Raw genomic sequence first — 20594 nt, forward strand, 5'->3', positions numbered from 1 at the left:
TATTCTTAGTTTTTCCATTTTTTTATCTTTCATTGCATTTACTCACACACATACACATTCATTGCATTTATTTTGAGTTAGATTTTCTTTCTGCGATTTTCCCTCCCAAGGCGGATCATGCAGCATCTCTCTCGATGCTATCATGGCAATGACTTCTACCTTGCTCTTCTAGCAGGATGCTTCATCCACTTCATCTTCTTTCATTCCTTATAGTTCTCGGCACCATATGAAGACCGACATCACGCTCCTCTTCCTTCTTTGGCATCTACATCCAGGTAAAGAGGGGGTTCCTACCCTTCTTGGTATTCTACAGGCTTCCAGCACTTTGTCTTTAACATCGGCTTCTTCCCCCTGTTGTACCTTACCCTTTGCATTGCATGATTACATCATCCTTGTACTAGGACGCTTGGGCAAGTGAACAATTTCCCCACGAGGGACACTGTCCAAGTGACACCTGCTACATGAGCATTCTTCAGCATGTAGCATGCTTTGCATCTCATTATACAGAGCACCACTTACGCGGATCTTAAGTTGTTTCCACCGACGACTGTTGCTACTACACCACCATCCTTCTTCATCACATTGATACCTCATCATCTATTTTTCCTCGTCATCGACACCCTGAGTGGATGGGTTAGCTTGTACTGTTTTGTGATGTGTTGGGTGTACCCTCCCTAATCCCATCTTCTGGGTCACTTTTACTCAATCATCTGCATCCCATCAAATTTATTTCACTTATTTTTTAATTTTTTATTTAAATTTCATGTAGTTCCATCTGCCTTTGTAGGGCTTGATAGGCCATTGGACAACCGACGTGCACCCTTTGTTCAATGCCCTGTCCTCTCTGGGATGATTACTTGGATTCCCTTGGTAAGATAATCATCACCTCTGTAGTCTTGGTAGGCCACTGGTCAACCGACGTGCATCCTTTGTCTGATGCCTTGGCTGCTTTGGGATGGGACGCCTTGGAATACACAAACATCCAAAACACACTAAAAATGCTCTTTTAGAGTAAAACCCTAAAATGGGGAGCGGTTCGAGAGAGTTCAATGAAAACCCTAAAACGGGGAGCAATTCGAGAGAGTTCAGTGGAAACCCTAAAACAGAAAGCGGTTCGAGAGAGTTTAGTGAAAACCCTAATTTTTGAGACGTCCTTCCACATCTATAAATAGACAGGCTGCCCCCATTCAGCCATCATCCTTGTTTGCAGGTTACACCAGCCCACACACCCTCTGCTGTTGTTGCCGCCCAGTTTCCATCTTACAGCTCGTCTCCATCTATTGTCCAGCCATCATCGACTGTAGCCACATTATATTTAGTTTGTCCATTGCTGTAGGCGACATCTCTCAGCTGATGGCGACTACTCCAGACTGTCCCAGACTGCTGTTCAACCTGCTATCCATCATCTCCAAGGTCAGCCAGCCTGCGTTTTTAACATTGCAGGCGCTGACACTCTCAAACACTGTTTCAATCTGTTGTTTACAGCAAACTGTGCACAGTTTTCAGCCTTCAATCAGTGGTGCACTGCTGCATTTACCAGTTTCCAACCTCCAGACAGCTGCGTTTTAATGACCAACCTGCTGTTATTCACTATTCAGCACTTCTACACTTCGACTAGTGGTCATAGACTTGGGATCCGTCTCCGGTGGACGTTACACTCTGACATTACTCTGCCCTTGAGCACACTGTACACCCTTACATTCATTTACAGCATTCATTCACTTCAGAGTTGTGTTCTCTCTCTCTCTTCTTCTGTTTGTGTTTGAGTTTTGAGTTTTGCGTTTAGGGTTTGAGTTTTGAGTTTTGCATTTAGGGTTTGAGTTTTGCCCTTTGTGTCAGTGTTGTCTGTCTCTTTGTGTTTCTGTCGTGGTCGTACACTCTGTGTGTCCTCAATGCAAACCCTAGTAGTTTCCTTGACAGTGTATGCCTTGTCAGTAGAATAAGGATAACACCCATAAGCCAAGTGGTTTATTGTAAACATTACCCATTCCTATAAGCAAATGGACGCACATTACCATGGACTTCATTGCTGGCTTGCCTACAACCAAGAAGGGATGGAATAGTATATATGTGATGGTGGATAGACTCACCAAGGCAATCCATTTCATTCCAAATAAGACCTAGTTTACTACTTCTCACGTGGCCAACCAGTTCATGGAGCAGATTTTTAGATTACATGGATTACTGCAAGTGATTGTTCATGATAGAGACTCAAAGTTCATGAGTAACTTTTGACAGACAGTATTCACATCTATGGGCACTAAATTGGCTCCTTCTACGGCCTATCATCCACAAACCAATGGATAGACAGAAAGGGTAAATAAATGGTTGGAGACTTATCTTCATCATTTCTGCTATGATGTCTAAAATTCATGGGATTCTTGGTTACACTTGACTGAGTTTGCCTACAACAACTCTACTCATGCTAGCATTGGAGTTTCACCCTTTGAGGCTATGTATGGCTATAAGGTGCCCTTACCCACAGTTATCTTTAATGAAAGAATCAACTCTCATAGGAAAGAAGAGTTAAAAAGAATGCAAACCCTTCTTTAGCAATGTAAGATGAATCTTAGAAAAGCTCAAGATCAAATGAAGATATATGCTAATAAGAAGAGGCAACCTTTAGAGTTTCAAAAATGAGAATTGGTCTTATTGAATGTACCTAAGTCTATGTACTCTACTTTGAAATATGGATCTAGTAACAAGCTTGCTCACAGATTTTATGGCCCCTATTGGATCCTAAAGCGCATTGGAGACTTGATATATAGATTAAAGCTACTCTCTTCCACAAAGATTCATAATGTCTTCCATGTTAGTCAGCTCAAGCCTTTCTATGGTGATCCAATTGATACAATTGATCAACTGACATCTATTGATGAAGAAGGTCTTATTTAGTACATCACAGAGACTGTCATAGGTCAGCGTAAAAAGAAACTTCGATTCTATACCATAATTGAATATTTGATTAAATGAAGAGGTTTACCACCTAAGGAAGCTTCTTGGAGGCCTAATTCTATATTAGATGAGTTTTCTTTTCTAAGGGACACATTGATGGGATTGAAGCCTATTGACTATGGAGCTAGTTTTGGTGCAAACAGGGTCTGGACAGTACATTGTTTTAGAACAGTTTTTACTGTGTCTAATTTTTAGAATTAAACCACTTACATAGTCAAAGTACTCTTCAAGAGCTACGTTATGATATGTGACACGTCTCATTTGGACACTTTTACTAGAAGTTATAACAGATTTGGTCTAGCAGGATCTGTTTACACATCAAACTGTCTACTTCATTTTTTAGTTCATCATTTAAAAATTTTATGGCTCCATATACTTTTGAAGCATTCTTGATCATGTATATAGCTGAGGCTTACTTTTGTTCTTTAATCTTAGTCCATATATCAATCATTTTTTATTCATTTTCTCATTTGTCAAGCTATAAAAACAGAGTAGTACTTTGTTCTATTCATTCTTTTTCAATCTTTTTAAGTTTATTTTTTAAGACAAAAATCTTTGGGATGGGATGGATTGTAAGAAGCTAAGGAGTATAAAGATTTAGTATGCAAATAATATTGATGTTATGCCATGTCACATTGACATTGGTATAAAAGGAGAGGACATGTAATTTTTCCAATCGTTTTTACACATTAATACATTACTGTCATTCTTCTCTCTCCTTGCTCACAGCTTCAATGGCTTCTTTCTCTTTTCTATCTTTCTCTCTGCTATTCTAGTCTTTCTCTCTCCTCGTCGCTCTATTATTCTCTTTTTCACTCTTTCTTTTTTCTTCTACAGTCTTCTCTCTCCTCTTTTTCTCTCTCCAGTTCACTTTTTCACACACGCTCACTCACACACACACACACACACACACACACACACACACACACACACACACTCTCTCTCTCTCTCTCTCTCTCTCTCTCTCTCTCTCTCACATTTTTTAAATTGATACCAGAGACACCAAACTGATAAAAGGGTCAAAGTAATTCAAATCTAGAAGACCACCTAACAAGAGTGTTTTGAAATCTTTATTTCAGTCCAATATCCTTGAGTGCACAAATTTGCCCCTCTCCCATAGCAGACATAACTGTGACCACAAGATCTTTACCTTTCACAAAACCATCCTTGAGCTGCTGTAACAGTTGTTTATCAAGTAAGAAGCCTGAGTGTCATCCTTGGTACTGCCATTATCCATGAGCAGACTCACAAAGCCAATTTCTAATATATAAATGAGCTGATAATCAGTATGAATCACCTCAGGTACATCACAATTGTCTGAAGAAGGAACAACATTTTTAAGTTTCTTGCCAGTAAATATATCTATACCAACAAAAAGGCATTTAACATGTCTATGCTTTCCAGTTTTTGAGGTAGAAACATCCATAACCTTGCAGGGCTGATTTCTTGATGACAATGTACACGTTCTTGCGAATGGTTCTGGCCTGCTCAGGGAATGTCTTAGAGTCATTAGACTCGACCTTGTGCTCGGAGTCCGACGTCACAGCCAAGAAATCCTAAAATCGGCATGCGCTTTTGATGGAAGCAAAGATTCCGTTTGTGACCAGACGAGGCAGGGTCACCAAAAGAAGAGAGCCATGATCTCTCTCTCTCTCTCTCTCTCTCCGGCAGCTGCACCTTCCCAAGCCAGACATGTGCTTCATCACCTCTCCCAGCCTTGGCGAGGCTATCGAGCATATGCAGAAGGACAGGTTCCGACTGATCCGGTTATGGAACCTCGTTCACCCCCATTTGTCTAATCTCTAAATGCTTGAAGTCCCCGAGCACAGAGAGAGAGAGAGAGGTGGATTTTAGTCTTTACAATTTTTCAAATTTCAAGAAGATTTCAGAAATCTTCAATAAAGCTAGCTGCTAAAGCCTTGGAATAGGGTTGCATTATGCTAGGACCCGCAAATTAGGACACCTCTACTCTAAGGGTCGTGTCCTACCAAGTTAGAGTGGGGATTGTGTGGTTGAGTTAACTCGCCCTCCCCTTTACTCCCTCCCACAAAGAGGGGTTGGGAGGAGTGGGGCTTAGAGAAATCCTTAGAGTAGGCATTACTAACCCTCATAAAAAAGGTAGGTTTAATGCAATACTAAGGAGCTACTCCCATGAGGCTCTTCTTTGTGGAATCATTTTCAGACCTGAAAAATGTTTCTTGAAGGATGTTTGGTTCATATGGAGACCAAGGTTTTTCAAAACCTCCCAAAATGAAATAATTTGAAAATAGAAAAGTGTGACTTTTACGACTTGCCATGTGCCACAATACCGGCATATCTCCACCACTTTCACATGTGTGGTAAGTTTCTTAACATCAAAGTCTACTTTAGCATGAAAGAGGATCAACCATGTGCATACCTCCAATATTAGGAGGTGGATTTCGATCAAAATACCACCCTCATGGTGTTTTTAGGAAAACCAAAGGGTTTTGGGGAAAAACTGAGAACCCTCCATGTGACTCAAAGAGGTTCCCAATTTTTGGGAAAACCCCCCCCTAAGAACAACTCCTAAGAGTGTTAACAAATCAAGAGGAGCATTGTTTACTAATGGACTTTGAGTGACTAATTACCTCTCTTGCTAATATGAAGAACTATAAACAATTGCATATTAAGTGAACACAATACCTTTTGCGACTAATTACCTATGGAATGATAGCATCACTATATCCTTCTTTTACTCCCATGATAGTCAATGCAACATAGACCTAAGATTGGTTTTAGGTTCAAGTGACCTATTAATCATAATCAAGAAGATGCCTTTGTTAACTGGAGATGCCCTTACTAAATCTCGAAGGTATAGCAAGGGTATGCTAGAGCTAGAGAAAATGAGGATACTCACATAGGCTTGTAAAGCACAATGGTTTTAGTGCTACTTCAAAGAGAGGGGGTATGTGCATGTGACACAAAGAGAGAGAGAGAGAGAGAGAGAGAGAGAGAGAGAGAGAGAGAGAGTGTGTGTGTGTATGTGTATCTCATTACTCTTACGAGCAAACCACCAAGACCCACGGACCACTTATTGCTTCAAGTGTTTCAAACCAAGAGCTATGGCCACCTCTCACATAGCTGTGCGCACTTTTCCACACACAAATGTAGTGAGCTTACCTTTGAATCTGATTGAGTGCCTCCGCCCACGAATCCACCGATAGCTCCACAATTCAAGATGCACCCTCAAGTAAGTTCCATCTCCATGCTCCAAGCTTTGACCTCCATAGCCATGTGTGCAAGAAGGGAGAAGAGAAGAAGATGATGATAAAGAGAGGTGAAGAAGAGCTCCATGGTCCCTCACTCTCTTGCACACACACACACACACACACACACATACACACACACATACACACATAGAGTCTCTCTCACTCCCTCCCTCTCTCTCTCTCTCATGCATAATAAGAAAGCAAGAGCAAGAAGCAAGAAGAGAACAAGTTTGGCCACACACAAAAATGAGCTTCTTCATTCATTTCTTGACTTTTATACATGCCCTATCCCCTCCTTGGGTAGCCATCCCCTTTTTGGTCAACCTTTGTCCATTCCTCTACTCTCCTTCTTCTTCCTATTAGCGTAGGCCTCAATCCACGCCTTGCATTCCTTACAGCTTGAATGGGAGAGAGCCCGATGCAATGCGCATGGTGCTTTTCTTGCTAACATATTAGGGTACGCTTAATATTGTATGCTTCCTTTTACACTGGAGGCTTTTTCTTACACTTTGTGTCTTCAGATTTTTCTGAGTGCACCTTTGTCCTCCATCTTCTTCTTGCCTTGGGAATGTCTTCCATTTCTCATTTTTCGACTTTTTTGTTTTGGTCTTTCGAGGGTGTAACATTATCCCCTTCTAGGTGGGTGCCAGTCCCATGGCACTCGATGGTACAAGCTAAAATTATAAAGGGTTGGTGTGGAATGGTTGTTGGGGCCTTTGGAGAGGTGGGTAACATTGGGAATGCTCTGTGAAGTGAGTTTGGGAGGTTGTCGATGGAGACAAAGATAGATGATTGGTTGAAGAAGATCTTTGTAGATATTGGCTAGCCACACCACCGTACAATGTTCCTGAAAAAAAAAAGAGCACACTTCTTAGGGGGTTGTGTCTACCTTATCGTGCAGTGCATTGTATAAGTGATGGTGGAATGGGAGATGGGTCGCAAGCCTAAGGTGTTGTCCCACAGTTGAGGACCTAGTTCATGTAAATGGAGGTGATGTGAGTGACTTAGGGAGACATGTCTATCAATCATGTCCTGCCCTTGATGTGACCTAAGTTGTGATGTGGGGGAGGGCTAAGGTGGTCCTTTCTTTTCTTTGTGTTTTATTTTTTCTTCTTTTTCACTTTCTTGTTCTTTTCTTTTTCTCTCTTTCTTTTTTTTTTTTTAGCACATTAAGTGGCACCATGTTCACTTGTAGGAGCCAAGCTGTGTGGAGGCTTAAGGGCTTTACTTAGGAAGGCCCTACTCTGCATATACCCCTTTAGGTTAGCTCTTACATTGAATGGTGTAGATGACAAAAACGGATGGTTACACCTAATGAATCTACTATCGCTCATGTCTTCTAATAAGTTCATACAAATTGTTGGTAAGAGGGTGGCTCTCATCATGAGACGAGACCATTGCACAACTATCTATTCGTGCATTAATAGCAAAAAAGAGAGGTGGTAAGCACTCTTCCTCTACAATAGGTTTTTGTTATAGTATTTGCAAATAGGCAGAGATAGTTACAAGTGGTAATGAAGGCAAGATGTGGGCATGAGGAGAATTCTTTAAGGAAGCCTACTATTGATGGGCAGAGGTCCCTTTCAATGAAGATTAGGCTTTCTTCAAGGGTCAAGGCATTCATGTTGTAGATCAGAGGGAAGTTGTACCTACCATGCATCTTCCCAGTTGAAGTTAACTCCAATCCTCCTCAAGTAGGGCATGTAGGTAGGATCATCCCATTCATGTGGTAGGGTGCTACAGAAAGCCATCCATGCCTCTAAGCTAGAGTCCTAGATGATTCTGCACCACTTAGGTTGTGCCTCGTACCCTTCCACTCTCAGGGGCACCTCCATTGCCTTATCTTCCCAATAATTAGCAGGCTCCTGTTGCCACCTCGTGAGGTGTTTCATTATTTCCTCCAGTCATCTCCACCACAGCCTCGCAAAGAGCTTTATTACATCCTCCACTACCCTTGGAGATAGTACCCTATCCAACGTATGAGGGAAGGTGAATGACAATTCAAAAGGGCGGCCACAGTTCTCCTATTGCTCCCACACTGCAAGTTTCTAGCCCCAGTTTACAAGGTTGCACTCCTCACTCCTTGCTTTGAGGGATGGCCACATGTGGAACTTGCAGTGGCTTGGCTTGGAGCTTCATGCAGCTAGTTCCACTTGCTCTCTGTGTTTGTGTCTCATCTCCACCATCCTTTCAGGGGATATGGCTTCCTCCCCTTGCTCTTCTAGTTGTGCTTGTGGCTACAAAGGGGAGCTCGATTCATGCACTTGTTCCTCCTCTTCTTGGTCATGCTCAAAATCTAGCCCTTCATCTTGGATCGGTTCTATTGGCCCTTGTGGAAGCAGTTGCGCTTACTGTTCCAACTTCCCAAACCCCAGCAAGTTGAGTTCTTATGAGGTTAAGCCAGTTGAGATCAAATGGGGTCGTTGCTCCTCCACTCCAAGCTGGTGCTAGGCTTGGGTACCTTGGCATGGAGCCCATGTTGCACTCCTCTCCTTGCTAGCTCTAATTTTCTTATTACCTCCTTAAGCATTTTTTCTTCTCTTGATTGTGTGACGTTCAACATTGTGCTTAAAAAAGCTCGTTGTTGCTCTAGCATTCCTATCTCCATAGCTACGACTTTGCTCTCTACCGTAATGTGTTCACTCTCTGAATGGGCCAACCTGTAAGCTAAGTCTTTGATTATATCCTCATTCTTGGCTGCCCATTCCTCTGCTTTCTCCTTCATTTGTTCTAACCCTTGATTTTCGTACTAGTCTAGTGGTGATTACCTGCTCTTGTTCCCGCCACAATACATGTATTTGTTGTTGCTCTTGGTTTCTACACTCTACTTACTCCCTTAGTATTGCTTGTTTGTGGAGAGCTGCTTGAAGTTGGTTGTGTAGCTTTACCATGTTCTTCATGGCCTCATCATCTTTTTGTGTCTTTGTTACATGGAGCTCTTCCTTGCCTCCTCTCTTTGCCTCTTCAACCCCTCATTTTCCAGCTCTAGGCACCTATTTTTCCTTGAGTTGAAGGCACACATGTTTTCTAGGGCTTTATAGTTGTGTCTTTCTTCATCATATAGATCCTTCAAGCTCTCTTCTCCTGGCCTTACCTTTAGGGCCTCTTTCAATGCAATCATCTCCCTATTTAAGATGGTCATTGCCCTTGCTTTCTTCTCTTCTTTGAGCTTTGCAAGCATGACCTTTTTCTCCTCAGTCATCTTATTGAGTTGGCTCTGAAGTTCTTCTACCAACTCGTTGTATTCTTCAGGGTTGCACATGGCTAAAGGCACCAAAGTAATTGACACTTCCAAATGGGGTACCTTTAGTCCTTGGCGCGATTCGGTATCGGTGGCTACTTACTAGCCTCTTCATTCTTGCAAGGGGAGCTCCTTCACTAGGGCTAGGTGCAATGTCTTGCACTTTGCTCACTAAATATCGCACCCAAGCCATAATGTTGTTTTCATTCACCACCCCTTTGGTGGTTCCTTGCATTGGTGTGAATGTCGGGGTGACCATGATAGGAAGGATTGTGTATATAGGGGCCTTTCCCTTGTCTTCCACCACTGGCCTTTGCCCTATCTCTTCTACTATAACACTTATGCCTAACACATCTTTATGAGTGGGGCTCATCATTGCTGATTCTTGAGATTGAAAGGGTTGCTCCATTGATCTCCTAATAGCCAATGTTATCTGTTCCTCTTTTGTTGCCTCAGTCGCTCCTCCTCCTCGCCTTGTTTCTTCCTGTGCTCCTCTTCAAGCCTCTTTGATTCCTCTTCTGCCCTCTGCAGTTCTTTGTTTTCTTCAAAGATGGATCAGATTCTCTTGATGAAAATTTTTAGTGTGATCTTTCTTCTCCCCCCTTGGCTTGATAGCTCTAAGCCTTGCTACTCACTAACCATCCTTTCACTTGAGGTTCCTTGTGGTTGAGTGGATCGATCAGCCTCCTTCTCACGAGTAGTCCGTTCTGTTTTGCCCTGCTGATCCCCCATGATTTCGTCCCCCCCTGCTCTTCTACTGAGAGTGAAATAGGTGGGCTCATTGGAGTAGGGGAGTGATGTTCCTTTGGGATCGATGATGGCTCCAGGGTTTCCTCTACTATTTCTCTTTCCACCTTCCTCGAGGCTTCGTGGATTATAGCCTTTAGTACCCCTCCAAAACCTATGGTTGAAGCCTTGGAAGTTGGTTTTTTCCTCTCTGACTCGGTTGTGGTAGTCAGAGACTCCCCCCTTGTTGCCGTTGGTGTTGTTACTAACATCTTTGTTGATGCTTGGATTATTTTTCAAACATAGGCATTCCGGTTTACCTCATCCAATGCATTTGCTACAAGGCTTTCTAGCAATGGCACTCCTATTTTGTTTGTGAGGGAAATGTATCTTTGCCTTGAGAAGAGGATGTGGACCATTTTTGCTTGCAATCGGATAGTGGGATCAAGAATGTCAACCAAGCTAATTCCACCTTTTGTGTAGACTTTTTTTTGTCCATCCCGTAGACTTCCCACTTTAGCCTCTTCTCCAACTTGTCCACTAGACTTGTGGCCTTCTCCAGAATTTCTGGACTAAGAGCAACTTCCACCCCTTTGGTGGTATCTCATTGCCTAATTGTTACTGTGTCACTACTCCTCTGGGCATCAAAGGTCCTTAAGAACTCAATGTATTTGCTATGGTTGATGTCATGCCCCACCTTCTCCAAGTACTTGGCAAGGTTGCATTGTTTTATTATTCACCTAACGAACTCTTTAGATGTCGCCAATCCACCCAAATTATGGATGTTGTAGTATTTTAGTTGGTTGAATGCGCATATCTCCATGGCTAAGCCATATCTTCTGTGTTCCTCCTCCAAGAAGGAGAGCATGTTGGCTTTGTCCTGTTGCCCTGCCATTTGGGTTCTTGGTCAGCACACAATAGCCCACAATTAGTTCTCTTTAAAGGGCATTTCTTGCACAGAATGTAAAGTGACTAGAAAGATTAGTATTCGATGTCAAAGGATACAAACCACAAAATGAGAACTCCCACATTAATCAATCCATACACTTTTACACAAGAACTTCATGGAGCATATTTTACCACAAGAAGAAGAAGCATTCATTCTTCCCTTTAAAGTTCCTACTTTGATTTTTCATTCATCTTCCACTTTTACCCCCTCCCCCTTGGAAAGGATATAAATCCTTCCTAGGATTGTGGAAATCAAGGTGTAAGGGCCTTCAATGCGTCTAGAGTGTGCCTTACTTTTTCAAGAGCCAATCATAAAACTTGGGATTATGCTCTAGGGTCACATTATAACGGTCCATATCCTATGGACGAATGCCCATTTGTGTGATATAAGTTAATACATCAGTCAAGAGGTCACCTTTGGCTTGCAATGTGGAGTTTCTCCTCCATCATGATCCTATCCAAGTATGGGTGGAGCATGATGTTGTCTTCTAATGTTTGATTCCTTGTCATGGCTAACACCCTAAATGAAGTTGGGGTCACATATGTTTGGCCATACTCAATCTTGATGGCACGTTGTTGCTTCGCGTTGGTCAAGAGTGGATAGGACTGCCACCCAAACGGGCTAAGTCTTGCATTCATTGGTTGCAATTGGGGTTACGGTCCAATGTTCATGCATTACGATATTTGAGTCAACTCTCTCATCAATTAGTGCATCGAGGGTGTATGCCTTTTGGGCAATCACAGTTATTCGCAGGTAGGCCAGTGCCACTACTTTCTTGTCCTCCTCCTCTAATTCTGTGACAGTTGCAACTCTCACATTCTGTGTGGCAGTCCTATCATAAAGGGTTCATGAAGTGAATTGGAAGGAGGGTAATACTTTTTTATGTGACTTTCGTTGAAAAAGTCCATGCCCTCCTCTGGGGTTTTGAGTTCCACATTGCCTTCTACTGATATTGTGAACCTTGAAAGGTCATAATCCCCCGAATTCGATTTTCTACTTGTGTCCCTTGACAAAGTATAGCAAGACTTGGTCTCCTTGCCCAATTTTTTTTGTTTGAAGTGTTTGTTAAACCAACTCTTACGTCATGTATTTTCACAAATTAGAGCATGGGTTGCAATGAGATGAGTCTCAAATAGGCATTCCAGCTTCACTAATCTATTTTTCCATGCTTCTTGGCCCTCCCATCTCTCTTGGGATGCTATTCTCAAGCTTGGAATTCTACTGGTAAATAGCTTTGGTTTCATTAGTCATCTAAACGGGGTCTGCTGTCCTATGGCCATCCTATATGCCCACAAAGATGCCATGAGCTTACTGTCCCAGTCATTCACTGCATGAAGTAGAGACTACTTGTGTTAGGACATTCACCAATATATTGTTTGTGGACTGAGCTTAATCATTGGCTTGAGGATAATATGGTGAGTACTTTCTATGGATTATTAAGAAGGTGGATAATAAGTGAGTAATTACTTCATTGATGAAGTGTGTGCCTTGGTTATTAACCAACTCTATGGTGCAACCAAAGCATGAGATTACTTGCTCCCAGAGAAACTTGGCAGTGGTTCTAACATCATTTTCATGAGTTGCTCAAGCTTCTGTCCACTTGGTGAAATAGTCTGTGGCAAAAATGATGTACTTGGCTTGAGAGTACTATACTGTAAGGCTAATTGGACTAATGAAGTCAATTCCCTATTTCTCCAATGGTTGGTGCATGATCACTAGGGCAACTCCATTTTATTCTTACGAATAGAGACCTTGGTCTGTTGGCACTCATTACAATGCTTCACAAACTTAGCTACATCGCGGAATAGCATTGGCCATCACAATTGAGACTAAAGCACCTTGCGTGCTATGGTGTCTCCAATGAAATGTCCTCTAGCAATCCCACCATGTGACTCATTGAGCACATCATACATTTCATGTTTGCAAACACATATCCTTAAGACTCCATCCTATCCTATCGATACAATTGACATGCAATCAACTTATAGGGTTGGATCTTCAAGATTAGTCTCCTTAACCTAGGTTTTTCTATAGGTCTTTCAAGCAATCCATTCTGTAGGATGTGGACTATGTCATCTGCCCAATATGGTGTGAGATTTACTCTAAACAAATCTTGTTCGCTGAACATTCTAAAAAGATATGCATTTGGTAGATCATCAATGATGCCATGTCCAACGACTTCTCCTATGTGTATGTGAGACATGTGATTTGCCATTATGTGTTGTTTGCCCTTGCGTACTACCACAGAGAAGTCAAATTCCAAAAGTAGAAATAACCATCGAGAATGCGTCCTATTGCATAGAGTTTGTTCACAAAATAAAGCAATGCTTGATGATCCACAAAGAAGGTAAAGGGTGTTTCTAGAAGATAGTGTCTAAACTTCTTTACGATGAACACCAAGGCTTATCCTTCTCTCTCTATTGTGGAGTAGTTCATTTTCATATCAACGAGTTGTCTACTAACAAAGCTCATTGGATAGTCAAGGTTATGCTCACCAAGTTGGCACAACATTACCCCCACAACAAACTTTGATGCATCAATGTGCACATGGAAGATAATGGACCAATCTAGGGCTCTTAAGATAGGAGTTGAAGTTAGAGACTCTGTAAGCCTTTCATAGGCTTGTTGACATTCTTCAGTCCACTCGAATACTATCAATAGCTTGTACAAAGATCTAGCAAAATCAATGCATAATTTAGCATAAACCACCAATCGTACCCTGTGTGGCATAAGAAGCATTGAACTCCCTTGAATTTGGTTGGAGAGGGAATGTCTAAAATTATCTTGATTTTCGAGGAGTCTGTGGCTATCCCATTCCTCGATATACAATGTGCCCTAAAATACAATTGTGCTTTACCCAAAACTAGCACTTTAAGGGGTTCAATGAGAGGCTATATTGCCAACATTGTTCAAAGTCTATGTATAGCTTTCCCAAGCGCTCTTCCCAATTGGTGTGGATGCACAAGTCATTGATGAAGAATTCCAACCATTTTTTGAGCATGTCCTTAAAGATGATGCACATGAGGTGTTGGAAGATAGTAGGGGCATTGGTCAGCCCAAATGGCATGACTATGTAGGCAAACACCCTCCATTCAGTGGTGAATGCCATCTATCATTTGGATGGACTTACACTTGGTTATAGCCTAAGAAGCCATCTAGAAAATTGTAGGCTTCCTTTCCTACCACTCTCTCTAGTATGTGCTTAGTGTATAGTAACAGGTAGTTGTCCCTCTTTGTAGCTGCATTGACCTTCTTATAATGAGTAGTTGTCCCTCTTAGTGTATAGTAACGAGTAGTTGTCCCTCTTTGTAGCTACGTTGAACTTCTTATAATTTATGCACACTCGAATCTTCCCATTCTTTTCCATGTGACGATGACTATGGGGGATACCCATTCCATGTGCTCTATATCTATCTCATAAATGAATCCTACCTTCAATAGCTTTTTCACCCAATATCATAGGCCTCTACTGAAGAAGTACCAACCCAAGTAAGCCACCATCTATGTGTATAGATCCATATGAAAGGGAGCGATGGATCGAAGATTGAGCTCGAGAGCTATGGCGGGAGAGCAAGAGCAAGAAAGGGAGAGACTAGAAATGGGAACTCCAATAGTCACAATGTGTGACCGAGCCTTCCTTTATTCAAATTGTCACTAAAAGAATAAAGAATAAAGTGATGGTGACGGGCGCTCGCCACCTGCAGTGTGCAGTAGCGGTGACTGTCAGTGTAGTAATACACAGGCAGCTAGGCAGAGGCGCCTTTACCCCCAACAACCTCCCCCTTAAAGGCGAATCTGCCCCAGTGAGGAGTGAAAAGAAAAAGAAAAAAGACAGTACAACATGTACACTTGTACAATAGGATGAGAAAAGACGTCATCTCATCCCACGCCCATCAACCTCCTGAGGAAGGCAAAGCGCTCTGTAGAGAGGCTTTTCCTGATCTACAGGATTCTGGTCAGTCGAGATCTTGACAAGATCAACAGACTTGTCCTCAACAACCCCACATATGAAGTGATACCTCACCTCAATGTGTTTCGTCTTTGCATGGAAGACCGGATTCTTGCCTAACTGAATAGCACTCATAGAATCCAAATGCAGTGTAGGGATAGCATCAATACCAAGTCAGCAACTAAACGACCCAACCAAATGGCCTCCTTGCAAGCTTCAGTGGCTGCAACATACTTGGCCTCTGTAGTAGAAAGGGCCTGCATTTCTGCACCTTGGACATCCAAGAAACAGCACCTCTAGCATAGGTGAATACATAGCAGGAAGTGGACTTCCTACTATCTGCATATCCTGCATAATCAAAGTCAGTGTACCCTACGACTCTTGTATCCTGGCTGCCATAGCATATGCACATATCTGCAGTGCCCTTCAGGTACCTCATGATACCCTTCACAGCATCCCAATGCTTCTTGCCAGGTGTAGCCACATAGCGTGCTACAACACCAACTGCAAAGGCAATATTTGGACGAGTGGCTATCATGGCATACATAAGACTTCCCACTGTGGATGCATAGGGAATCTTGGCCATCTCGGCCCTCTGCTCATCTGTCTGCGGACAATTAGCCTGTGATACCTTCACATAAGAAGGCAATGGACAACCAATATGCTTTACGTCCTGCATGCGAAAGCGCTCAAGGACTTTATGAATGTACTCCCTTTATGACAAGTAGAAGAGTCCTTGATGCCTATCGCATCTAATGCACATACCAAGTATGTGAGCGGCCTGTCCCAGAACTTTCATCTCAAAGCTCTTCTCGAGTTGAGCCTTAAGAGCATCTAGCTCATCATGAGCTTTCCCTACTATCAGCATATCATCCACATAGAGGACCAAAATCAATAAAGAACCATCACGGGGCTTTCTTTGTGTAAAGACACGGATCCATAGCACTCCTGTTGTAGCCCTGTGACTGCATAAAGGCATCAAACGTATGATACCACTCCCTAGGTGCCTATTTCAAGCCATAAAGACTTTTCTTCAATTTGCACACTAGGTGCTCCCTGCCAGGTTCTGCAAAGCCCTTAGGCTGCTCCATATAAATCTCATAATGCAAGTTCCCATGTAAGAAAGCCATCTTGACATCCATCTGGTATAAATCCTGGTATAAATCCAAGTCAAGCTGAGCAACCAAAGCCAAGACTAAGCGTAGGGTGGTCGTCTTAACCATAGGAGAAAAGACCTCATCAAAGTCCACACTATGCTCCTGCTTAAAACCCTTTGCTACCAATCTAGCCTTGTATGCCGGCTTGGGGTATCTAGGGGTACTTTTTAGCTTGTACACCCACTTGCATGGCAAAGCCTTCTTGCCTGTAGGCAAGGAAACCAAATCCCAAGTGTCATTCTTATGCAAGGAGTATATCTCAGACTGCATAGCCCTCTCCCAGGAGTGACTGTCACCCCTTCGCATAGCCTCATCATAGGTGAAAGGCTCTCCTGCATCTGTAACTAAGACATAATGCATCGAGGGGCTGAAATCTATTAGGTGGATGTCTGTCTCTAGTAGACCATCTCACGGCAGGCTCTGCTGCCTGCCCAACTGCCTGTCCAACACCCTGACCATGAGCATCTACTGCAGCTATAGGCTGTCCAACTGGCCCTGCGGGAGCTCTCGGCTCCTCCTGAAATATGACCCTGTGGATCTCAACAACTCTCTCAGGCTGCCTATGCATTTTGTCTTCATGGAAGACTACATCATGACTGCGGATGACTTTTCGTGCCTGCGGATCCCAGAGATGGTAAGCCATCTCGTCTGCATCCCCATAACCAAGGAAAATGCATTTGACACTCTTAGGTTCCAGCTTACTTCTCTTGTCCCTGGGCACATGGAAAAATGCCTCACATCCAAAGACATGGAGATGCGCATAAGAGGGAGGTTTTCCAGTCCATTCCTCCTCTGCAACCTGGAAATCCAATATTCTTATTTCATGAATAGCTCCTTAAGCATACTACCTTGAGGTGGCACATCATCTTACGTAGATCTTCTTATGCTTTCTACATTACATACATATTCTAGGTAAGTTTTTGTGGATTTTTCTTACTTCTAGGCACCATAGACATTTTGACATGTATCCTATGTTGGTGGTTGGTATTTTTCTTGCTATTTGGGGATAATTTATTATCTTGGACCACTAATAGTTGATGCAATAGTGCATCTGTTTGTTTGCTAGGTGTAGGTGATGTGGACAATTCAGTCAATTGTGGAGGTTTCCCTGACAAATCTCTAGTATTGAAGGTAAAGATCACCTTTGCTTAGAGAGCATTAAGTTTATATGCTTTTCCATATAAATGACATGGCATTGGGTTTAAAATCTAAATGGTTTTCCCAATATAATCTCACGCCCTATATCTTCTCCATTTGGGAGAACATATGGGCATATTGAGACTTTTTTAGTTTTCTTTTTCAACATAAGTCTACATTTGGGAGAACATATAGGAATATTGAGATATTTTTAGTTTTCTTTTTCAACATAAGTCTACATTTACCTAGAAATAAAGTAGGACTAGCCTCCATATTGATGGATATTAGCAACAATAGGTAAAAACATGGTTGGCTTGCTTGATCCCATAACTAATAGGGCAATGTGTTATAGTCCAAGCCTTTGTCTCGGCCAGGACTTCCTTAATAGCTATAAGTTTAATCCTATGGTAGGCTAGTGGTGCAATTAGATTCTCCCCATCATCTACATTGTAATTTATAATTTCCCTTACTTTGAATTTCTATGGCTTGATTTGGTCCTTGTCTCGTTATAAAGGAATCTGCTGCATGTTGGAGTTAGTTAGAATTTCCATGGATTCTAACTATTGTTCATGTTGTGCACCCTAGGGGATGGTACTTTTTTATGCACCTTTTATTGAAGTGGCCGATCCATTCCCCCTCACGAGCTTCTAACTCTACATTTCCAATTTAATTAATACCATAAACTCAATATGATCTCATCCTTCTAAACTTTAGCTTTTGTGGATGTGCCTTAAGTGAGTAGAGGAGGACCAAGTCCACCTAGCCAAATGAAAATGTTGCATGTTTGTTACACCAAGAATTTCTATGGGATTTTTCTACAATGAGCACATGAATAACCATAAGGATAGTTTTTTATTAGTCATTCTAATTCTTACAGACGTGTTACAAACCATACAACCCAAAAAGAAGCTGAGGAAAACCAAGGAAGCCCAAGTCAAAAAGTGAATAGAGAAGCTCATTTTGCCAAGGTGAGAAACATGGAAGAGAAGGCAAGCTCAAAAAAAATGTGGGGGAGCACCCAATATTCTAGCAAGGTGCACAGAATGCTCTAGCAAGGAAAGCGTAGGTGTAATGTAATTCATTTGATAAAAGAGTGCCAGACTCCCTCTTGTGCAAATTGTAAAGTCTAAATGGACTTAGGTGAAGGGATAGGGAAACTAGAAGGGAGTAGGGAAAGAGGACCTTGGTAATATCCCCGATCATGTAAAAAATGGGATGGGTTCCCAAGGGATTTAGGGCTTGTATGTAAACTCAAAAAGTGAATGAGAAGCTAATTCTTTGGTGTGTGATCAAGCACTGGTTCGAGGAAAACCCTACTTCAATGCTCAATTTGGAGCATACAAGCACTCAAGGCCTAAATCCCTTGGTCCCGACAATGGAGCCAAAATGTAGAGGTGCGAGCTCTCGCTCAACCACCAAGACCCATGGACTGCTTATTCTTTCAAGCATTTCAATTCGAGCACTAATGGCTACCTCTCACATAGCCAATGTGCTATCTCTCTTTACGAGTGTAGTCCACAATCCAAGTGCAAGCTTCAAGCAAGCTCAATCCTCAAGCTCCACACTCCAAGCTCCATTGCCACGAGCAAGATAAGAGAAGAGAAGAGAAGAGAAGAGAAGAGAAGAGAAGAAGAGAGAAGAAGATGGGGAGCTTCTCCACCACGGTCCCTCACCCTCACTCTCACACTCCCTCTCTCAAGCACAACACAAGCAAGCAAGAAGAAGAAGAAGAAGAAGAAGAGGAGGAGAGCTACTTTTGGCCACACACAAGAATGAGCTCCTCATCCACTTTTCAACTTTACATACAAAACCCCAACCCTAATTCCCTTTGGGTAGTCATCCCCTTATCCCCTTCTCTACTTTTTTGCTTTTTCTTGTTCTGAGGTTAACATGTTCTCAATGACCTCACAAATGAAGTGATATCTCACCTCAATGTGTTTCATCTTCACATGGAAGGCTGGGATTCTTAGCTAACTGGATAGCACTCTCATAGAATCCGAATGCAGTGTAGGGATAGCATCTGCAATACCAAGGTCAACAACAAAATAACCCAACCAAATTGCTTCCTTGCAAGCCTCAATGGCTACAACATACTCATCCTCTGTAGTAGAAAGGGTTGAACATTTCTACACCTTGGACATCCATGAAACAGCACCTCCGACAAAAGTGAACACATAAGCAGAAGTGGATTTCCTATTATCTACATGTCCTGCATAGTTAGAGTGTATCCCATGACTCCTATATCCTGGCTACCATAACATATGCACATATTAGTAGTGCCCTTCATGTACCTCATTATACCCTTCATGCCATCCCAATGCCTCTTACTAAGTGTAGCCATATAATGCACCACAACACCTAATGCAAATGCAATATCTGGATGGGTGGCTTCCCATTGTGGATGCATAGGGAAACTTGGCATTCTCAGCCCTCTACTCATCTGTTTGCGGATAATCGGCCTGTGATACCTTCACATGAGAAGGCAATGGACAGCCGATAGGCTTCATATCCTGCATACGAAACAATTCAATGACTTTATGGATATACTCCTTCTGTGACACATAGAGTAGTCCTTGAGACTTGTCACATGTAATGCACATACCAAGTATATGAGATGCCTGTTCTAGATCTTTCATCTCAAAGATCTTCTTGAGATGAGCCTTAAGATCATCTAGCTCATTATGAGCTGTCTCTGCTAAAAGCATGTCATCCACATAGAGTATCAAAATCAGTAATGAACCATCATGGGCTTTCCTCATCTACAAGCATATATCCATAGCACTTCGACTATAGCCCTATGATTGCATGAATGCATCAAATTTGTGGTACCATTCCCTAGGTGCCTGCTTCAAGCCATAAGGACTCTTCATCTGCACACTAAGTGTTCCCTGCTAGGCTCTGCAAAGCCCTTAGGTTGCTCCATGTATATCTCATCATGCAAGTCCCCATGTAAGAAAGCTTTCTTGACATCCAACTGATACAAGTTTAAGTTAAGATGTGCAACTGAAGCCAAGACTAAGCATAGGGTGGTCATCTTAACCATAGGAGAGAAGATCTCATCAAAGTAAACACCATGCTCCAACCCTTTGCTACCAATCTAGCCTTGTATGCCAGTCTAGGGTGTCCAAGGGTATTTTTCAACTTGTGCACCCACTTGCAAGGCAAAGCCCTCTTGCCACTAGGCAAGGAAACCAAATCCCACGTATGGTTCTTATGCAACGAGTCAATCTCAAACTGCATAGCCCTCTCC

General features: G+C 42.3%; 1 pseudogene; it reads right to left on the bottom strand.

The window, feature by feature from the left end:
- Positions 1-4025: 4025 nt before the first annotated feature.
- Positions 4026-9447, bottom strand: LOC148018769 (eukaryotic translation initiation factor 5A pseudogene; annotated as a pseudogene).
- Positions 9448-20594: the final 11147 nt, after the last annotated feature.

Source organism: Lygodium microphyllum, chromosome 20, assembly GCF_053477565.2.
Source record: "Lygodium microphyllum isolate KBCC chromosome 20, Lygodium_microphyllum_v1.1.10, whole genome shotgun sequence".
Classification (NCBI taxonomy): domain Eukaryota; kingdom Viridiplantae; phylum Streptophyta; class Polypodiopsida; order Schizaeales; family Lygodiaceae; genus Lygodium; species Lygodium microphyllum.